Raw genomic sequence first — 22130 nt, 5'->3', positions numbered from 1 at the left:
CGGCGGCGGCGGCGGCGGCCGCAGCGAGTCCCGCGGCCCGAGGCGCACCCACCCGCTCGCCGATCCCCGACTTCCTCTTCCCTTCGAGCGTCATCAGAGCGCGTCAGAGTTGCCCAGGGCGGGGTGGGTGGAAAGGGAAAAAAAAGGCCAGCGGCGGAAGCCTCAGAGCGGAAAAAAAGGGAGGGGGGACGAGAGCGGTTGCTAGGTGACTTGCGTCATCGGCATGCGCCACTTTCCTCCCGCCCCTCTCTCTAGAGTGAGGCGAGAGCTCCGCACAGAGCGAGCAACACTGCGAGCCGAGCTCCCGGCGCTACCGCCACCGAGAGAGTGAGAGCGAGGGAGCGTCCGAGAGACCCAGCCTCTGTGCACTGGCTACCGCCGAGACCTCCGTCCTAGCCTGGGCCAGCGGGAGCCGCGGCCGCCCCTCCTCACCCCCCCTCACCTTCCCGGCCGGCAGCGGCGGCTGCACACGCCGGAGCCCGAGCCCGAGCCGAAGCCGGAGCCGGAGCCGGAGCCGGCGGCTGGGGGCAGGGAGGCGGCGACCGCGGGCCGGGGCTGGGCAGCTTCTCCGCGCTGAGAGGACGCTGAGGAGTGGCCGGAGCTTCTGCCTCGTCCCGGGGCGTGAGTGAGGGACTCCCAAGGTGCAGGGAGGGGGTCTCAGCCGCAGCGACACATGCGGGAGCCGGGAGCGGGGGCGGCGCCGAGCGGAGCCGGCCGGGTCCCCCGTCTCGCCGCCGCGTCGTGTACCTGCCCGGGGCCGTAGCATCTCGCCCGGGAGTGTATGAGCCGGGACTCCAAGCTCAGAAGCCACCCCCCGATTGGGGGGGCGGGGACCCCGATGTGAAGCGGCGGCCGGGGCGGCGAGGAGAGCAGCACCGGCGCCGCCGACCTTCCCCTTCCCCTCAGCCCCCTCGGGGGCCTTCTCCGTTGGCTAGTCGCCGGCCCCCCGGCTCCTCGCAGGGCTCCGGGAGGAGTTCTCAGCGCCCCCTCCCCCGCCCCAGCCCCAGGGCGGCGGGGCCGGGGGGGACCCGGGGGGCCGGCCGCAGCCTCCGCCCAGAGGAAACTTTTTATAAAAACAAAATTCGGCGCCTTCAGACGTGACTGTCTCGGGTGAAGTGGCCCTGGAAGGGCAGAAGCCACAGCCTGACGAGACCCAGGAAGAGGAAAAGAGGAGGTAAGCGGGGCCACCGCCGCCTCTCACTCGGCCGCGCGGAAGAGACCCGGGTGGCCGCCTGGTTTAGAGACACTAGCACCGCTGCTTCCTCAGTAACGCGCCGGAGCCTTCCGCAGCCGCCGCCTCAGTCCGGAGGAGGAAGGGAACCAACCCACTTTCTCAGCGCCACGGTCATTACTCTTCGCTCCTCAAGTGTGAGTGGCCCTGGGGAAGGGAATTGGGGGGCGGGGGGTGTGAGAAGATGCGGGTGTTTTTTCCTGGGGTTTTGCTGATGTTCTCCAGGTGTCCTGGGGGCGTATCGATGAGAGTGTTGCCTGTATTCCCTACAGAGGGGAGATGGTATTAGGTAGTCTTGTGTTTTGTAACCTTGTACCTCTTTGTACGAGTTTTGCCAAGTTTACAGAATTCTCTTAGAGGAGTTCTGTCTTTTCTCCGGAGTGGGTACTTGCACCGGTTTCTGGCCAAAAGGGCAAAAAGAAGCCAGAGCATAGGTGCGCACAAAGAACATCTCCGAAATACACCTTTTCCTGGTACACCGGGTGTGATGCAGTGCTGTAGTTTTTGTTCCTGGGGAGCTCTCACATGGGTTCTCAGGTGGGAACCACTTTCCACAAGCCTCTGAAATTAAGTTTTTCTTTTTTTGCAGTCTTTCTTGAGACAGCTTCATTGATGCAGTTTTTTAATGTTCTCATTTCTATGGTCCAATGTCTGTGTGTAGGGAGGACAGTGTAACAGATTTCAGTTGCTCAGGAAATTCTCAGTTCTTGTGAATCACAACTTATTTGGGTGAGAGCATTTAGTACAGTTTATACAAGTTGTTGCATTTTTGCTTTCACCCAAATGCTTTTTCTTGAGTAGCATATGTCCTAAATGATGGTACTTTTTTATTTGGCAAAATGATTCGAAGTTTTCATTATTTGAGTTATTTTCACTTCTCCATCAATTTAGGAGAAAGTTTTGATATTTAACAGTTTTCAAGAATGATTTTTTTCTTCCGTCATTTTAAAGTTGAAGTCAGTAAGATCTTTGGCTTGTATTTCAGGTAACTTCTCAGAGTACCAAATTAGAGGTGCTTGAAAGTAATTATCATTTGATATGTTTATACAGCCTTAAGTGTTAAACATGGAGGGGGATTTTATACAGCAGAACGCAGGTAGTACTGTCTTGGGAATTGTGGTTCACCCAGTCCACTGTTGGAGTTCTCATGGAAGCCACTGCTAAGAGATGTTGAGTGGGAATGTATGCAAACCTGGGCTTAATTGTCAGTATCCTGAGTTCTCTACTCAGGATCTTGATCAGATTTATTTAAAACTTTCTCAGTGTTTCCATCCTGTACTTTTTTTTTACGTAGTGAGTTTTTCAGGTTTATTAGTCTCTGAATTATTTAACAGTGCACTTATTTATCTCAAACCTGCATCCTTAAAGTTTCAAAGCATATCCAGAGTTTGTGTTTTGAGAGATGCTAGAAAAAGCTGGAGTTCGTCTTTTCAGTTTCATGATTTTTCTTCTTTACCATCATCTTTCCCAACTCTTGTCTGTTTTAGAGTAGTTTTTTTCCATCTCCCTGATTACTTTGCTCTCTTCTAGAACTTCTCCAACTCTTTTTTTTTTTTTTCTTGAGATACCTGTTGGTGTTATGCTTTTGTAAGGAACTTTAAATTGTATATATTTTAAATGGCTACTGGGATCACAGTATTGAGTAGTGGATATAGCGTTAGACTTGGAATCAGAAACAAATACCCCTAAATCTGTTCTTATTTTGTGACCTTGGGTAAGTCATGTATTCCATGTTTCACAAAGATATGAGGAAGACAGATCTAGTCTTGCATAGGCTGTATTTTGGAAGAGGGTAGGACAAACCAACAAACTGTAGTTGAGTGTAGATTGTACTTGATCAGAATTGCTTACCGAGTTTAACCCAAACCAAACCCTTTGCCACCGAATTGGTTCCAACACACAGCATCCCTGTAGGACAGTAGAACTGCACCGTAGGGTTTCCAAGGGTATAATCTTTTACGGAAGCTGACTGCCATATCTGTCTCGCTGGGTGATGGGTGGGTTCGAACTGCTGAACTTTCAGTTTGCAGCAGAGCGCTTAACCACTGTACCACCAAGGCTCCTGTTTACCAGCTTTAGGACCTGCATTTTATTGCTTTGACTATAAAAAAAAAAAAAAGATTGGGTAAAAAACCATGAGAATGTTTTATTGTATATTTTGGTAGCAAAGAAGGACAAAGCAGTAGGGGGGTCCCTGTTTTTAAGATGCTTTTCCTTAACGGCAGTGGAGGCAATCAAACACAAATTGCACAGAATTGTAGGAAAGGGCGAATGAACTAAAGTGTATTTAAGACTACTATATGACTGAGGATCCCTGGTGGTGCAGTGGTTAAGAGCTATGGCTGCTAACCAAAAGGTTGGCAGGTCAACTCCACCAGCTGCTCCTTGGAAACCCAGTGAGGCAGTTCTGCTCTGTCCTATAAGATAGCTATGAGTTGGAATTGACTCCATGGTAATGGATATATGACTGATAACTGTGTTTTGGTACTTTGTAAATGTGAATGTATCTACATTTTTCATTAGGGTAATGTTTGTGCTGGACTGTACAGAACTAATTGGAGTATCTGAGCCAAATCTGGGACAGTCTTTTCAGGGAAGCTCATTTACGTTATGTTTTGGAGAGAAAAGAGCAAGTGGAAAGTGGAATTGGAGACTTCAGGTGGGAGAGGCAGATGTAATTAGGAAGCTAGTTTGATGGGAATACAGAGGGTGGGGTTGCGTATGGTTAGGGTCAGTTTATGTCTGTGCAGATTCATGGGTTATAGCCCAGAAAAGCAGTTGAGAACAATGTTCATGAGTGGGTAGTTTCACATGATTGGGGAGAGATTACATTTTACGCCAAAAGCATTATGCCTGGATTGGGATTTTGTTTTTGTAGGGAACCAAAAGTTTTTTGCCATGGTCACCAAGGGGCTATACGGAGGAAGGAGTGAAAAAGAGCACTGGAAAAGGCCTCCAGTATTTCAGTGTGATGGTAAACAAAAAACAATCATTGCCATCGAGTCGATTCCAACTCATAGTGACCCTAAAAAAAGAATTTAGTAATAGGACAGTGAACTTTGTTTGGGACATTAAATTCTAAGGTAAAAGTTGGATATATGGATGTAATCGTACTACAACAAAACAGTGAAACAAACGAGTGAAAAAACAGAGAATGGGTGAGACTCTCCCTAAAATTAGATGTTTTAAAAGTGGATTAGAGTTGAAGTTGAAAAGAAGGCGCAGCCTTTAAATGTGACCCCCAGTTTAGTCCCACGGCATATGATTCTGTATTTCTGAAACAGCTAGAAGCTTTTTATAGGATACATAAGTCCCTTGAGATTAAGTCCAGAAGAGTATGTAGAATTTCATTGTTAAGGAACTTATAAATGAAAGGACTAATTTTGTTTCCCCAAATTCATCTTTTTAAATTTTGCCGTACATTATTATTATTCTAAATTTGGTCTTAATATGACGAAGTGGGTCTAAAAATAGCTGGTAGAGAAGGCTGCTTCCCCTGCTCACAGTTGATGTGAGTCTTTGTGTCCCGTACAATGGAGGGGATATCCCTGTGTTGGCAAAGCAGTGCTGAAAATACTTTGTTTTTTAGCCTTTATTTAAAAAAAAAAAAAAAGACGCTTAAAAAAAAATTAAGACATCTTTGCAGTGTGAGACATTAGAAGACTATGCTTTTTTTGTAGTGAAATTTGCCCTAATAGCATTTATTGTTGACTCTAAGGATTGTGAGGTATGGATAATTTATTTAAACTTTTTTGTGTTCCTTGGTTTGAAATACTATGAGTCGGAATCGACTCGACGGCATTGGGTTTGGTTTTTTTGGCTTTAGCTTGAAATCAGCACCTTCTTAGTAGCTTCTTGGGCCTCTCTAGTGTGAATACTCTAATGGTAGGACCCTTTTGGAAAGATATTTAGAAAGGTAGAGAGATGTAATGTGATTCCAAGGTGAGCTTACAGAGACTGGAATATATGCCATCTGGGTGCTTTCTCCCTTTACCCTCCAGTTTCTGCCAGTTTGTTTTACACAGGAGAAATGATATTTAGATGAACTTGAAAGGTGGGAGTCTGTGGTAGTAGGGAATGGTAACCTTATATGCTTTGCAACTTTGAAATTGATACGGGATATTAGAGAGCCTTGAGGTTGCCTGTCTCCAAAGCCCATGCCCAGGCTAGCAGCAGCTCAATTTCTTCTACTCTAGAGATGGTTCTTGGAAAAGTCTTGTGGTGCTTCTGGTATCTCACTATGTTGACTAGGAGTCAGTGAACTTTGTTTTTTTCCCATGATAGGCCAGGTAGTAAATATTTTTGTGGGCCATATGGTCTCTGTCACAACTACTGAACTCTGCTGTTGTAGTGTGAAAGAAGTCATAGATAATAAGTAAACGAATAAGCGTGGCAGTGTTCCAGTAAAACTTTATAGACATAAAAACTGGATACATACAGAATTTGCCCATAGACCATACTTTGCAGACCCTAGTGTAGATAATTGCCAAATCCACCAGCATGCCGTATGAACTTCATTCCATTACAAAGCTGAGATTGGCTGTTTTAGGTGATCTCTTTTCTAGATGAAGTGTGTTCCTGGGAGCTGTCTTAAAATGATTCTGCATGAAACACAGAGCCTACTGTTCAAGATATTTCTGCCTTCATAGTGATGAAAACTATGGTTTGAGGAGTTAAAGGGGGTACAGTTTGAGGAGTTTAATGGGGTACAGTTAAAAAGGAAGGCGTCTACTTGGGTTTCTTAGTCAGAGATGCGGTAATTAGCAGGTAGTGATGTACTGGCTTTGTATCATAACAAAAAGTATCTGTGAAGGAGCTTAAGGGTATAGTTTTTAAAGATTCTGAATATAAATTGTAAAGCATTTACTTTAAATGTAAAACTAAAAGTGTTTATGGTAGATTTGAAACAATTTTAGTCAAATTATCAAAATATTAAGATTTGGTACTTCTACCTCTTCAAGTCTTGACCCCTTTCAATGGCTAATTCTGTGTGTAGAATTATTGACTGTACAGTTTTGTTTTGTTAATTATTTCAAATGTTATATGTTAACATAAATTTTCATTTAAATGTGTACTTTAAAAATATTTGCTACATTTTAAAGGGTAAACGTGGCATGGATTGATTTATTTCCTAGGCGACTCTATTTCAGATGTATTGTTTAGAAAGGATAGTTCACTTTGTGCAATTTTACATTACAGCTAATATCAAAGCATTTGTTTCATATGCTGGCAAATACCTGCGTCAGGTGGTGGTCTGTTTAGCCTAGTTTCATAAATACTGTTTATCTCAGAATTCCTGTTTGTGGCTGGGGAGGAAACGACTCTTGGAATAGTGATCACTTTCTAGTTAGTTTCAAACCTGCTTTTACTTTATGAAGTATTTCTCCTTATATTATTTATCTCTCAATTTGTCCTCCTCCCTTAAAAACAAAGTATGGAATCTGACAATTTTGGTCTACCTGTTAGCAGGTCACTGTAATGTTAGGTCTGTGGCCTTGTACAAGCTACTTGTTTTTTAACATTGGTTTCATTAACTGTTGATGGGGAAAACACGTCCTACACAAGGTTGTTGTTAGGGTTAAATGTGATTTTAACAGAAGTTTTATTTGTACCATTACATCTCAGATGAAGGATTTTTATTTAGGTGATTCTAGTTTAACTACTTAATTTTAGTTTTCTCCTTTTCCTAAAGTGATTAGTATGCTTTTTTAAAAAAATATTTCCTTTTCTCACGCTTAAAAAAAAAAAAAAACCCAAAACTCATTGCCATCAAGTCAGTTCCGACTCATAGTGACCCTACAGGGCAGAGTAGGACAGCCCCATAGGCTTTCCAAGGCTGTCAATCTTCACAGATAGAGACTGCCACATCCTTCTCCCACTGGGCCTTCTGTTAGCAGTGAGTGCTGAATCACTGAGCCACCAGGACTCCTTAGTATTTATTTAATACAAGATAAGTTTTCAGAAATCATTCTCAGAATGTATTATTTACTTTTTCTTCAAGCTTGGCGTAATCAGTGTTTTACTGGCTGTTACAATAAATATCTACTTGATCTTTTTTGTATTTGGAAAATATTTCTATTTTGAGGACAGTTTGGCTAAAACTTGCCTCAGTAGCCTTTATTTACTAGAGTTGTATATATTTAAGAAAAGCATATGAGAAGAAACCAAAGGCAAGAGGAAAGAAAAGATCGAGATGTATTTCTTAGCACTGATTACTGTCTTGCCAGTTCTTGTCCTCATTCTCTAATTTCTCCTTTTAAGGCAAGCGTGCTTTAGATTTTGGTGTAAATGCAGAAATTATATTGGTTTATCTGCCAGTGGATCTTGCGTTAGGCAGTTAACTTAATGAATATCTACTTAAAAAAATTTCAGTATTTTAAATATTTTTCTCTATTGCTGGCAGTGGAGTTATGCATCTGGCGCTCTTTGCGTTTCAGAGATTTTCAAAAAATGTTATCATTATGAATAGGTTATTGGATGGATGGGAGAAGAGCATACTTTCTGTAGTATGTTTGATTTCTTCTGGCTTGTGTATGTAATGCCACAAGAAGGTTATGTAGTTAAGTATTTGGATCATCAGTTTTCTTTTGTGTGATTGGTGCTTTCTTAATTACTACTGTGGGAATTAATATAAACTTTGGGACACTGATGCAATGCATGGGGAACCTTTTTCAAATATTGAGTATTACATGCTAGAATTTTTTTTCACGAGGGAAATATTAAAATTTTAACTTATTAGATTTAGAAATTTAGAACAGGAAACACAAAATTTCAGATTTTTTAATAAAGACCATTTCCTTTTAGGAGAGGAGAGCTGGGATGAACAGAGGAAGGGACAGACACTCAAAGCAAAGGAGGGAGGAGAGAAGCAGTAGAAGTCAGGGAGATTGTCTCCGGAAGTTTTGAGGTCGATCTCAGAAGTCACACCCTGTTATTTCTTTGGGTTGTGGACGTGGGGTGTTACCACTTGTTATCTATTACCCTTTGAAGTGTTGATTAGGTGATTGACTCTTGCTCCTAGCTTTTGAACATCTGGATTCTTTAAACCATTGAAGCTTTAATCTGAATGGGGTAATGAGTGTATCCTAGGGTGGGAAAATTTCCAGCCTCCTTGCTGGGAGAGGGGTGAACAGAGGGTTTTTGACTACAGTGGAGGCTTAGTTTTTTTTTTTTCCTTGTTGGCCACATTACCCTAGCTTTGCCTAAGAGAGATGCTTATAATTCTGTATGTGACATAGTAGTTGAGAGGCAGGGTTTGAAGCAGATAGACCCAGGTTGCAGCTCTGTTATGTTTTGTGACCTTGGGCAGGTTATTTATTCTAAGTGTGTTTCCTGTAAAACTGGGATGACAGTAGTACCTGCCTCCTTGATTAGAATAGTTACGAGGACTGAATGAAATAACGCATGTAAGCTTTTAGTTTCTGGCTTAGTGTTCATTCGAGTCGATTCCCACTAATAGCGACCCTGTAGGACAGAGTAGAACTGCCTCATAGGGTTTCCAAGGAACAGCTGGTAGATTCAAACTGCCGACCTTTTGCTTAGCACCCAAGCTGTTAACCACTGTGCCGCCAGGGCTTTGGCTTAGAGTTAGCACTCAGTAAATATTGTTGTTAGTTGTCTTCAAGTTGATTCCAGCTCAAGGCGACCCCATGTGTTCAGAGTAGATCTGTGCCCCATAGAATTTTCAGGGCCGTGACCTTGAAGAAACAGATTGCCAGGCCTTACTTCCTAGGTGCCTCTGAATGGTTTAAAACAGCCAACATTTTGGTTAGTAGTCCAGTGCTTAACCATTCATGCCACCCAGTGACTCCTCAATAAACGTTAGCTCCTCAATAAAGTTATTTCTGTGAGTTTGCTGGCTCTTTGAATGCTGAAGGCATTCAAATGAATGTGTCATCATTTTGAATACTGCCTTTATTCAGCAGCAGATATTTATTGAACATCTACTATCTGCCAGCCATTGCTCTAAGTGAACAAAACAGGTAAAAATCCCTGCCCTCATGAAATTTACATTGGGGGAGACAGACAGTATACAACATAAAGCAAAGTAGATTATGTATTACTCATCTTGTGAAATTTCGTTGTTGGACTTCTAGGCTAAGCTTTCATTAACCAACCCTACCAATCCTCACGCTTAAATCTTTTTTTATTCCTCTTGTTGTGCTTGAGAGTGTTTGGTGGTGGGAACATCCTAAAACGGTAGAATTAGCCTTTTTCAGAATTCATTTTCTCCAGCTGCAGTTCGATCCTAATTTCAAGGCAGCTCTATATTCCCCATTTTGTTGTCCTCCTTAAATTGGCTGTCTCCAAATTTTTCTTCAGCCCGCAAAGCTTATTTCACCTTCTTCACTGAAGTAACCCCAGCTTTTCACACCTTTTTTCATCTATGCTGTTTTCTTGAGAGGATTTTAGAAACTTCCTTCAAGATGTATTCTGTGACTAACTTTATACTTTTCTTTCTCCTGTTTTGTATTTCCCACTTACTATACATGGTTAACAGATATTTAGCTTGCTTATTCTTGCTTTAAAAAAAAATATATGTATGTATTTTCTTGTCCATATAACATATGAAAGAGGTCCTGCAGCCAGATCCTTGATAGATGATAGTTTCCTTTACCTTGATCCACTCTAGTTCTTAAAGTTAGTTCTGTGCACGCATTTAATGCTTAAAAAATGAATTGAGTTTGACATTTTAAAAAAATTTAACTTCCACTTATGTGAATACTTTTAGTTTTTGTTTCCAGATGAGATTCAAAATGTTAATTTCGAAGTATTAGATGGTAAATGTTAAGGCAGTAATGAAATGTGATGTCGAATAATGGTTAGGAACAGGGACCTTAGAGCCACCATTGTGAAGGTTCAAATATAGGCTTTCACTTACCAGTTGCAAGTTGTTTAACCTCTCTCTGCCTCAGTTACTTTATGTGTAAGATGGGGAAAATAATAACACCTCATGGATACTATGTTTTTAGCATTAAATACTATAATGAAAAGCCCAGAGCAGTGCCTGGCATATAACAAATACTCTATAACAATGCCAGTTTTATCCTACTACCCCCGAACATTTGATAATAATTGAAAATGTCCTTGATGGTCATACTCTAGGATGAGAGGGTGTTACTGGTATCCAGGGGGTAGAGACCAGATACACTATTAAACAATGTGTAAGACTTCACTCCCACAACAAAGAATTACCTGGTCCAAAGTGTCAGTAGTGCTGAGGTTGAGGAACCTTGCTTTATATAATTGAGCTGTTTCTTACTTGGTTATTTTCTTTTTATTAGGTACTGTTATGGACTGAGGAGCCCTGGTAGTGCAGTGATTTTTTGTTCTGCTGCTATCCAAAAGGTTGGTAGTTTGAATCTACCAGCCGCTCTTTGGAAACCTTATGGGGCAGTTCTCCTCTGTCCTGTAGGGTTGTATGAGTCAGAATCGACTTGATAGCAGTGGGTTATAGACTGAATTGAGTTCTTCAAAAATATGTGTTGAAACCCTAACCCCTATACCTATGGATGTGATCCCATCTGGGAACAGGGCTTTCTTTGTTATGTTAATGAGTGCATAATCAGTGTAGGTATGTCTTAAACCTGATTACTTTTGAGATATAAAAAGAGCAGGTTAGGTACTGAGGCGCAAGCACGAAAGGGGAATGATAGATGCTGTGTGGGGGAACTGAGGAACCCCAAGAATGATGCTAGAGAAGCCGAGAAAAGGATTTTCTGGACAGAGAGAGCCTTCCCTTAGAGCTGGTGCCCAGAATTTGAACTTCTGGCCTCCTAAACTGTGAAGAAATGTTAGTTTCTGTTTGCTAAAGCCAAAATGCCGAATATCGATAAAGACAAGTCACAGACGCGGATGGTGGTGTTGCTGATAGCTGCCATCAGGTTGGCTGCAGTCTCACGGGGACCCCACGCACAACGGAATGAAATGCTGCCGGGTTCTCTGCCGTCCCAGTGGTCGGTTGTGGATTGTGCCATTGTGAGCCATAGGGCTTTCATTGGCTGGCTTTCAAAGTGATCACCAGACCCTTCTTCCTAGCCTATCTTCATCTGGAACCTTCGCCGAAACCCGTTCAGCATCGTAGCAACATGCAGTCCTCCGCTGACAGATGGGGGCTGGCTGTGCACAAGGTGCATTTGGCGGCATTGGACATTCACTTTTAAAGAGAGCTACCTAAGAAAAGTAATAGATTTTATGGTTTTTATTTTTTGTAAGTTACATGGCAGTTACTCTGAATCTACAAGTGCGTACACTCATTATTCAGAACTAGGAAAGAGTTCCAGATAGATTTTACTGATTTAAGTTTTTTAAATGGCAAACTATTCAAATTCATGTAAAAGTATATCATGGGTAGGGAGCTTATCAAATAGAATGCTATAATGTGTGAATATTCGTGAAGTCGAATACACACTAAATGAAGAAGTTTGATCGAGGGTAATGGAATGATCTGTTGGTGGGAACCTTGGGTCACGTCTCCGAATTCTTTTTTCCCCTCATGTTTACTCACTCACTGGAACAAGGGCTGTTTGCCTTAGGAGATCTTTATTCTATCCGCTCTGTGTCTTTTTTTTCTCACTGTTTAAAATTGAACCCTTGCCATTCTCTAGCATAGAGTTTCCAAGGATCGCCTGGCGGATTTGAACTGCCAACCTTTTGGTTAGCAGCCGTAGCACTTAACCACTACGCCACCAGGGTTTCCGCTAGCTGGTTCACAGCCTCTTAATTGATTTCGTTGCTTCTGTCCATTCCTACATTCTCACCTAAATTGACTTTTTTGCTTAAGGTGGAGCTTTTTAGTCCAGATCCAATCCGCCTTTCAAGCCTCCCCCTATCCTCTCAATTCTTGGGGAGAATTAAGCCTTAATGCAAGAATTGGAATGAACTAACTTCTCTCCTGTGCATAGGATTAGTTGTGTGCCATCTTGGAGAATTGGGAATATAGTCAGTCACATCATTTTCTGCATTTTGTGGTCAGATGCCTTCTTTCACTTGTATCTAAATATTTGCTGTGTATCCATGTATATACAGTATGATATATATGTGTGTGTGTATATATGTACACGCACGTATATATTTTCACGTATATATTTGTTTTTTGACATCTTGTTCTGCTTGGAATATTCTTTTCCTTTCATCTGGGAAACATTTATCTCTGAAAGACCCTATTTAAGTATCTCTAGGAAGCCTGTCCTGATTAATGGAATTAGAATTAGTTGTTTTTCGCTCTGGTTACTCACATCTATGTAGCTCTTTTATAGCACTTAACATAGTTTTTTATTTTCCTCTCTACTACTTTATCGGAAATCCTGGTGGCATAGTAGCTAAGAGCTATGGCTACTAACCAAAAGTTCAGCAATTTAAATCCACCTGGCGCTCCCTGGAAACCCTAATGGGGCGGTTCTGCTCTGCCCTTTAGGGTCATTATGAATCGGAATGGACTCAATGGCTATGTTTTTTTTTTTTTTAACTAGTTTGTCAGTTCTTTGAGGATGAGGTCATGTCCTAATTCATCTTTTCAGATAATACCTCCTCGTCTGAGTGCCTAACATTTCCTGCCATATAGTAGGCACATAGTATGGTAACAAGCGAATGGAAGAGGAAAAACAAAAGCAAAAAGTACCTGGAAAACTGTTTTAATAGGAAGACAGACATTATCTGTCTTGCCACCTTTGTTTCCAAGTGCTTAGTGTAGTGCCCTGTTCCATAGGTGTTCAGCAAGTATTTATTGAATAAATTGATACAGTTTTCATTTGAGCTTTTTTCTCTTATATTTCTAGAAATCTGGAAAGCATGCCCTAGAAATAAAAGAGCCTAGTTGTTTTGGGATGTCTGATGCTTTTTTTTTTTCTTACAATTTTTATTGGGCTTTAAGTGAAAATTTACAAATAAAGTCAGTCTCTCACACAAAAACTTATATACACCTTGCTACATACTCCCAATTACTCTCCCCCCAATGAGACAGTTCGCTCTTTCCCTCCACTCTCTTTTCATGTCCATTTTGCCAGCTTCTAACCCTCTCTACCCTCTCATCTCCCCTCCAGGCAGGAGATGCCAACATAGTCTCCAGTGTAGAAGCTCACTCCTCACCAGCATCCCTGTCCAACCCATTGTCCAGTCCAGTCCATGTCTGAAGAGTTGGTTTCGGGAATGGTTCCCGTCTTGGGCCAACAGAAGGTCTGGGGGCCATGACCACTGGGGTCCTTCCAGTCTGGTCATTTTATGAGAATTTGGGGTCTGCATCCTACTCCTCTCCTGCTCCCTCAGGGGTTCTCTGTTGTGTTCCCTGTCAGGGCGGTCATCAGTTGTAGCCGGGCACCATCTAGTTCTTCAGATCTCAGGCTGATGTAGTCTCTGGTTCATGTGGCCCTTTCTGTCTCTTGGGCTCGTAATTACCCTGTGTCCTTGGTGTTCTTCATTCTCCTTTGACCCCGGTGGGTTGAGGCCAATTGATGCATCTTAGATGGCTGCTTGCTAGCGTTTAAGACCCCAGACACAACTCTTCAAAGTCGGATGCAGAATATTTTCTTAATAGATTTTATTATGCCAGTTGACTTAGATGTCCCCTGAAATCATGGTCCCCAAATCCCTGCTCCTGCTACACTGGCCTTCGAAGCGTTCAGTTTATTCAGGAAACTTCTTTGCTTTTGGTTTAGTCCAGTTGTGCTGACCTCGCCTGTATTGTGTGTTGTCTTTCCCTTCACCTAAAGTAGTTCTTTTCTACTAACTAATTAGTGAATACCCCTCTCCCACCCTCCCACCCTCCCTCCTCTCATAACCACAAAAGAATGTTTTCTTCTCAGTTTAAACTGTTTCTCGAGTTCTTATAATAGTGGTCTTATACAATATTTGTCCTTTTGCAACTGACTAATTTCTCTCAGTGTAATGCCTTCCAGGTTCTTCCATGTTATGAAATGTTTCACAGATTCGTGACTGTTCTTTAGCGATGCGTAGTATTTCATTGTGTGAATATACCATAATTTATTTATCCATTCAACCATTGATGGACACCTTGGTTGCTTCCATCTTTTTGCTATTGTAAACAGTGCTGCAGTAAACATGGGTGTGCATATATCTGTTGGTGTAAAGGCTCTTATTTCTGTAGGATATATTCCGAGGAGTGGTATGGTGGATCGTATGGTAGTTCTAGTTCTAGCTTTTTAAGGAAGTGCCAAATCGATTTCCAAAGTGGTTGTACCATTTTACATTCCCACCAGCAGTGTAGAAGTGTTCTAAGTGTCTGATGCTTTTTAACTCGTCCTTTTCCTGGCTCAGTAATGAGACTTGTGATTTAACATGTACTTAAAGATGGCTAAGTGTTCAGCTGCTAACCAAAAAGTTGGCAGTTTGAATCCACCAGCTGCTCCTCGGAAACGCTATGGGGCAGTTCTACTCTGTCCTATAGAGTCACTATGAGTTGGAATCGACTTGATGGTGATGGGTTTGGTTTCGATTTTTGGTTTCTGAAAGATACTTTTGGTGATTTCTTTTTAAGCCATAGGCGCTTTCTGTTGTTGAGATTATTGAAAAGATGAATGTGTAGTATCATTCTTACATCATGGAGAAGCCACCATTAGTAAAAGTGTTAAATAAGGCCTCTGGTCTCCTCTGTACATTTGGACCAAACAGAGTGAGTATATATTTACTCTCAAGTATGGATAATGATTGAGTCTGTTGAAGCATGAAAGCAAGAGGGAGCCAGTGGAGGTGAGGAAGTTGCCTTCTGGGTCTCTTTTTCTTTTGATAATGATAGATTTTTACCTCAGAACTTCCCCAGTTACTGGTAGACTTAGCTAAAAGAAAGGGGCGTGGATGAGAATCTAGGTTTGATAATTTGTTAAAGTAATACTTTGATAATTATTGTCATGATCATTACCATCTACTGAATGCTTACCTTATGTCAGGCACTGTGCTGAGGAATTTCACATGCATTATTCACTTTATTCCTCACATGAGTCCCTATCTATGAAATAAGTACTATTAACCCTGTTTTATGGCAGAGGAGACAGGTTCAGAGAAGTTCAGTGGGAGTTTTATAAGAACACATACCAAAACCAAACCTGTTGCCATCGAGTTGATTCCAACTCATAGCACCCTACCTAGGACAGAGTAGAACTGCCCTGTGGGGTTTCTAAGGAGCGGCTGGTAGATTTGAACTTGCTGACCTTTTGGTTAGCCACCAAATGCTTAACCACTGAGCCCCCAGGACCCCATAAGGGCACATAGCTAGGAATTTGAACTCACAGATTCAAATCCAAATCCAAACTCATCTGACGCCATGGGCTATACTTTCAATCACTATGGCATGCTGCCTTTTATGTTTTGATTGAGGATTTTTGTGTTGACAATAAGAAGTCATCAGTTGTACTGATATAGGGGAAAATGATAGGATTTCATCCTGTACAGATGCTAGAAGCAAGGAAATAAACAGATGGATTGAGAAGCAATCCCCAGGTTTATGTTCTTGTACAAGATGGTTTGAAGTTTAAGCCTAATTTGAACTGATTTGCAATAACCTGCATTTTTGTTTTGTTAATTTAGTCTTGTTCTTGTTATCATATCAGGACAGGTGTCCTGGATACATCTTTAATAGTAGAAGAAGGAAGCTGTCTAGTCTAAATCTATCTGAAAGATTGTGGAGCAAAGTGATTTTTATAAATACATATTTTTTCTGTTGTATAAAATGTCTTTTATTTTTGGGGGATGAGCCTCAGAAATAAAGTACTTAGGATTTGAAAACCTATGGTTTGGCATGCTTGGAAAGCATAGCAGAAAATTTGAGAATCAGTAGTTGTTAGTTTCTCAGGTATAAATCATTTAAGTCAGTGGGTATATTTGGAGAGTTTCCTATATATGATTTCTTAAGTTATTTCTATTGGCCTCCTTGGTGTTTGTCACTGGAAAAAATTTTTTCACTTTTTTCTTCTTTTTCATACTTCATGTAAGCCTATTCTCTACACAGTTTGCTTATTTACAGATGTTTTACATTTAATAAATACGGTGAGAACATGCTTTTGACATCAGTACACTGTTATTTTTGTCATTAAGAGATTTAAAATAGTTTTCATAATGTTGTTACCTTAAAAAGAGCTAATACCATATATTGACCTTTAAAAAATGTTCCATTTAAAATTTTTGTAACCATTATTATATGCATTTGAACTTTGTTCCTTCTAGGAATTTTATTTCCATATTTGTAAAATTTTTTCAGAAGTTACATGCAAACAGAACAGAATGCTGAATAGTGTTGTATTAAAGATTTTAAATACTTAAATGGAACTGAATTGTGTCCAGTAAGAATTTGGGGTTTTGAGGGATGGTGTGGTGGGAATCAGATAATCATTACAGGATTTTAGGATTCTAAAGTTTTAGGCTTGCTGGTATCCTCTGATGTTACCTACCACAGGTTGCCTTTCTTAGAAGTGAATATGGCACCACTATGAAAATAGTATTGGTATCTAACATTTGAGTGCTTAATATATCATGCCAGACATTGTTTTGCGTGCATCGTATATATTAATTCATCCCATCCACACGACAGCCCTGTGAGGTGAGTATTGTTAATGCCTCTACTTTAGAGATGAAAGAAAAAATTTTATTGTGTTTTAGGTGAAAATTTGCAATGCAAATTAGTTTCTCACTCAAAAATTCATACACAAATTGTTTTGTGACATTGATTGCAATCCTGTCAGTGTGTCAGCACTCTCCACCTTGCCCTTTCCCCCCCAGATTCCCCGCGTCCATTCGTCCAGATTTCCCGTCCCTTCCTGCCTTCTCGTCTTTGCTTTTGGGCTGGTGTTGCCCGTTAGGTCTCCTATACTTGATTGAACTGAGAGGTACGTTCCTTATGTGTGTTATTGTTTGTTTTATAGGCCTGTCTAATCTTAGGCTGAAAGGTGGACTTCGGGAGTGACTTCAGCTCTGAGTTAGCAGGGTGTCCAGGGGCCGTAGTCTCGGGGGTTCCTGTGGTCTCTGTCAGACCGTAAGTCTGTGGTTTTTTTTTTTTTTTTTTGGTGAATTTGGATTTTGTTACATATTTCTCCTGCTCTGTCTGGAACCCTCTGATGTAATCCCTGGGTCAGAGCCATTGGTGGTAGCCAGGCACCATCTATTTCTTCTGGGCTCTAGCTGGTGGAGGCTATGGTTCGAGTGATTCATTCCTTCTTTGGACTGATATTTTCCTTGTGTCTTTGATTTTTTGCATTCTCCTTTGCTCCGAACATGACGGGACCAATAGATGTATTTTAGATGGCTGCTCGCAAGCTTTTAAGTCCCAGATGCTACTCATCAAAGTAGGATGTAGAACGTTTTCTTTATGAACTATGTTATGCCAGTTGACCTAGATGTCCCCCGAGACCATAGTCCCCAGCCTTCAGCCCCAGCAACTTGGTCCCTCAAGGTATTTTATGTGTCTAGGAAGCATCTATGGCTCTGCCTTGGTCAAGTGTGCGGTCTTTCCCTATATTGTATGTTGTCTTTCCTTTCACCAAAGTTAACAGTTGTCTACTATGTAGTTACAGATGAAAATTTGGCACAGAGAAGTTAAAACATGCTGAAGGCACTACTTTTAGTTAGTAGTGGAGCTGGGCATGAATCCAGGCAGTCTGGCTCCAGAGCTAGGGACCTTAATCACTATTCTATGCTATCTATATCATCTCTAAATTTATATTTTAGTTATTATTTATAGAATAGTGCCTGGCACACAGTAAGAGCTATAGAAGTGCTGGCTATTTTCAGTGGTATTTAATTATACTGTATAAGGTTGGCAGAACATGCATTAATTTTCCTTTTTTTTTTTTTACTATTAACTAGATTTCAGACTTTGTGGTTCTAGTATTCCTTTTTTTAATAACCGAGGAGGCTGAGGTTCTTAGAGGCTAGATGATTGCCCCAAATCATGTAGTCAGATAGATCTCAAAATTAGCTTCTCACGACATAACCCTTAGGAATAGATAAGGACAGATGTGTGTGTGTGTGTATTGTCATTGCTTTAGAAAGGCAGAAACAAGTGTGCTAAGTTGATAGTGTTTTTTGTGTGCCCAGCTGGTGGAGGAAATACATTTGTAGAAGTTATAAAGTTTTCTTGCTTGTAAAGTTTTGAAAGTAGTGTTGTCTTCTCATGCTGACTTGTGAAATTGAATTGTATCGTTTATAATAATGTAAAGTATTAGAAACTGTTGATGGTAAGGCGGAGGTTAACAGCCTTTAAGAAAAGTAATATAAACCATATTTTCTGAAATCTAAGAAGCCATCTGTATTAGTTTTCTGTTGCTGCATAACAAATTACCACAAATTGAATGACTTAAAACAACAAACTTCTCACAGTTTTCGTTGGTCAGGAGTCTGGGTATGGTTTAATCTGGGTCTTCTGCTCAGGGTCTCATCAGGCTGAAGGCAAGGTGTCGGTCAAGGCTGCCAGGTTATCTGAGGCTTCGGGCCCTCTTCCAAGCCCACTGGTTGCTGGCAGAATTCAGGGACCACTCTTGGCTCCTAGAGACCTCCTTCCCATCCTTGACATGTGGCCCTCTCCAGTGGACATTCACAGCATTAGATTATGTGCCGTTTCAAGGACGGTAGGAGAACCTCCCTTCATTATCTCTGACTTTTTTGAATGGCTCGTTTATTTAGGTCAGGCTTACCCACAATAACAACAACAACAAAAAAAACCCCAAACCCAGTTCTGTTGAGTCGATTCTGGCTCATAGTGACCCTACCGGACAGGGTAGAACTGCTCCATAGAGTTTCCAAGGAGCGCCTGGCGGATTTGAACTGCTGATCCTTTGGTTAGCAGTCGTAGCACTTAATCACTACACCACCAGGGTTTCTGCAACAATACACTCCCTAATTTAAAGCCAACTGATTAGGAACTTTAATTACATCTGTAAAATCCCTTCACAGTGGCACCAAACTAGTTTAGTGCGTACACCAAGGGGTTTGGACTCTTGGGGGCCACCTTGGAATTCTGTCTACCACATCATCAGTTATAAAACACATTATTTTATGCATCCCTAAGGAAGAACAAGCTGGATTAAAATATGATACGATGCATTCTTAGTACTTGGATGTTGCCTTGCCCCCCAAAATAAATAAAAAAATAGACTTGCAGTTGTTCCTCAACCACAGATGTTTGCTGCTTCCCTAATATCGCGTTTGTTTCCCACTGCTCTGTTTCTGTCCCTCTTTGCAAACTTGCTTTTTTGTTTCAATGCTGAATCATGATGTAGTCTTAAAGGACATTTAAAATTGAGAATTAAATTTAACTTGTGTGTACCAGCAGTGCATGTTGGTGGTATTAGGAGCTGTCACATATGTTTTGACTCATAGCGACCCCATATGATAGAGTAGGATGTCCCCGTAGGGTTTCCTACACTGTAATCTTTATGGGAGCAGACCACCAGGTCTTTACCCCACAGAGTGGCTGGGCGGGTTTGAACTGCCAACCTTTCACTTAGCAGCTGAGCATTTAACAGTCGTACCACCAGGGCTTCTTAAAAATTATGATGATATAAACTCCTGTGACCAAATTTGCTCATGCACAGGGAATGGCAGCTACACTGTGCCTGCCACAGGGCTGACAGCCATTGTCAAGCATTAGTTTTTTTTCTTTCCCAGTGTATTTTCAGTCAGCTTCATTGATGTTGTTGTTAGGTGCCATCGAGTTGGTTCCGATTTGTAGTGACCCTGTGTACAACAGAACAAAGCACTGTCCCGCGCCATCCTCATAATCATTGTTATACTTGAGCCCATTGTTGCAGCCACTGTGTCAATCTATCTCCTTGAAGGTCTTCCACTTTTTTAGCTGACCCTGTACTTTACCAAGCATGAGGTCCTTTTTCAGGGACTGGTGCCTCCTGATTACATCTCCAAAGTATGTGAGATGAAGTCTCGCCATCCTTGCTTCTAAGGAGCATTCTGGCTGTACTTCTTCCGAGACAGATTTGTTCTTTCATTTGGCAGTCCATGGTGTATTCAATACTCTTGGCCAACACCATAATTCAAAGGCATCAATTCTCCTCTGGTCTTCCTTATTCATTGTTGAGCTTTCACATGTATATGAGGTGATTGAGACTCTGGCTTGGGTCAGGCACACCTTAGTCCTTAAAGTGACATCTTTGCTTTTCAACACTTTAAAGAGGTCTTTTTTTGAAATTTGACCAATGCAGTGTGTATTTTGATTTCTTGACTGCTCCTTCCATGGGCGTTGCTTGTGGATCCAAGTAAAATAAAATCCTTGACAACTTCAGTGTTTTCTCTGTTCATGATGATGTTGCTTATTGGTTCAGTTGTGAGGATTTTTGTTTTCTTTATGTTAAGATGTAATTCACAGTGAAGGCTGTAGTTTTTGATCTTTCATCAGTAAGTGCTTCAAGTCCTTTTCTTTTTTCTTCTCAGCAAGTAGGGTTGTGTCATTTGCATAACACAGGTTGTTAATGAATCTTCCTTCAATCCTAATGCCCCTTTCTTCTTCATGTAATCCAGCTTCTTGGATTATTTTCCCAGCATACAGATTGAATAAGTATGGTGAAAGGATACAACCCTGGTGTGCACCTTTCTAGACTTTAAACCACACAGTATCACCTTGTTCTATTCAAAGGACTGCCTCTTGGTCTCTGTACTGGTTCTTCAAGAGCACAATTAATTGTTACAGTGTTATCCATAACTTGTTGTGATCCTCACAGTTGATGCCTTTGCATAGTCAATAAAACACTAAACATCTTTCTGGTATTCTCTGCTTTCAACCAAGATCCATCTGACATCAGCAGTAATGCCCCTTGTTCCATGCCCTCTCGTGAATCCGGCTTGAATTTCTGGCAGTTGGCTGTCGATACTGCTGCAACTGCTTTTGAGTGACCTTCAACAAAATTTTACTTGTGTGTGATATTAATGATATTGTTCTGTAATTTCTGCATTCCGTTGGATCATCTTTGTTTGGAATGGGCACAAATACGGATCTCTTCCAGTCAGTTGGCCAGGTAGTTGTCTTCTAAATTTCTTGGCATAGATGAGTGAGCACCTCCAGTGCTGCATCTGTTTGTCGAAACACCTCAATTGATATTCCATCAATTCCTGGAGCCTTGTTTTATACTGGAAGCCATGGTGGCATAAGGGTTAAGAGCTACGGCTGCTGACCGAAAGTTCAGCAGTTCGAATCCACCAGGCGCTCCTTGGAAACTATGGGGCCAGTTCTACTTTTTCCTATAGGGTCGCTGTAAGTCGAATCATCTTGACAATAATTGATTTGTTTTTGTTTTTTTTGTTTTACACCAGTGCCTTCAGTGCAACTTGGATTTCTTCCTTCAGTACCATTGGTTCTTGATTGTATGCTGCCTCCTGAAACCCTTGAATGTCGACCAGTTCTTTTTGGTACAGTGACTTTGTGTATTACTTCCATTTTCTTTTGATGCTTCCTGCGTTGTTTAATATTTTCCTGGTGGAATTCTTCAGAATTGCAGTTTGAGGCTTGAATTTTTCAGTTAACTTTAGTAAACTGTCTATTTACAGTGTACGATTCAATGAGTTTTGACAATTACATTGTTGTTGTTGTTGTAGTTAGGTGCCATTGTCGGTTCCAACTCAGTGACCGTATAGGACAGAGTAGAACTGCCGCATAGGGTTTCCAAGGAATAGCTGGTGGATTCAAACTCCAAGCTTTTGTTTGATTAACAGCTGAAAACTTAACTGCACTACCTTACATAAACCCAGTGCCCTCGAGTTGATTCCGACTCATAGCGACCCTGTAGGTTGGAGTAGAACTGCCCCATAGAGTTTCCAAGGAGCGCCTGGCGGATTCGAACTGCTGACCCTTTGGTTAGCAGCCGTAGCACTTAACCACTGCGCCTTACATATTGGTGGTGAAATCACCACTGCAATAAAAATGTTGCCATCTTCTTTAAAAGATTCC

At 41.4% G+C, this 22130-nt stretch overlaps 1 protein-coding gene across 14 annotated transcripts in view; it reads left to right on the top strand.

The window, feature by feature from the left end:
• Positions 1 to 854: 854 nt before the first annotated feature.
• Positions 855 to 22130, top strand: part of FBXW7 (F-box and WD repeat domain containing 7) — a 274164-nt gene continuing 252888 nt past the window's right edge. For 8 of the 14 annotated variants that reach the window (XM_023557130.2, XM_064267579.1, XM_003417534.4 and 5 more), the window contains exon 1: positions 855 to 1368. The gene's annotated coding sequence lies outside the window, so the exon portion shown is untranslated. The other 6 variants (XM_064267580.1, XM_064267577.1, XM_064267578.1 and 3 more) reach the window with 3 other exon arrangements.

The sequence above is a fragment of the Loxodonta africana genome, chromosome 13, assembly GCF_030014295.1.
Source record: "Loxodonta africana isolate mLoxAfr1 chromosome 13, mLoxAfr1.hap2, whole genome shotgun sequence".
Lineage (NCBI taxonomy): Eukaryota > Metazoa > Chordata > Mammalia > Proboscidea > Elephantidae > Loxodonta > Loxodonta africana.
Note: the sequence above shows the minus strand (reverse complement) of the source record. Positions and strands in the feature narration are given on the sequence as shown.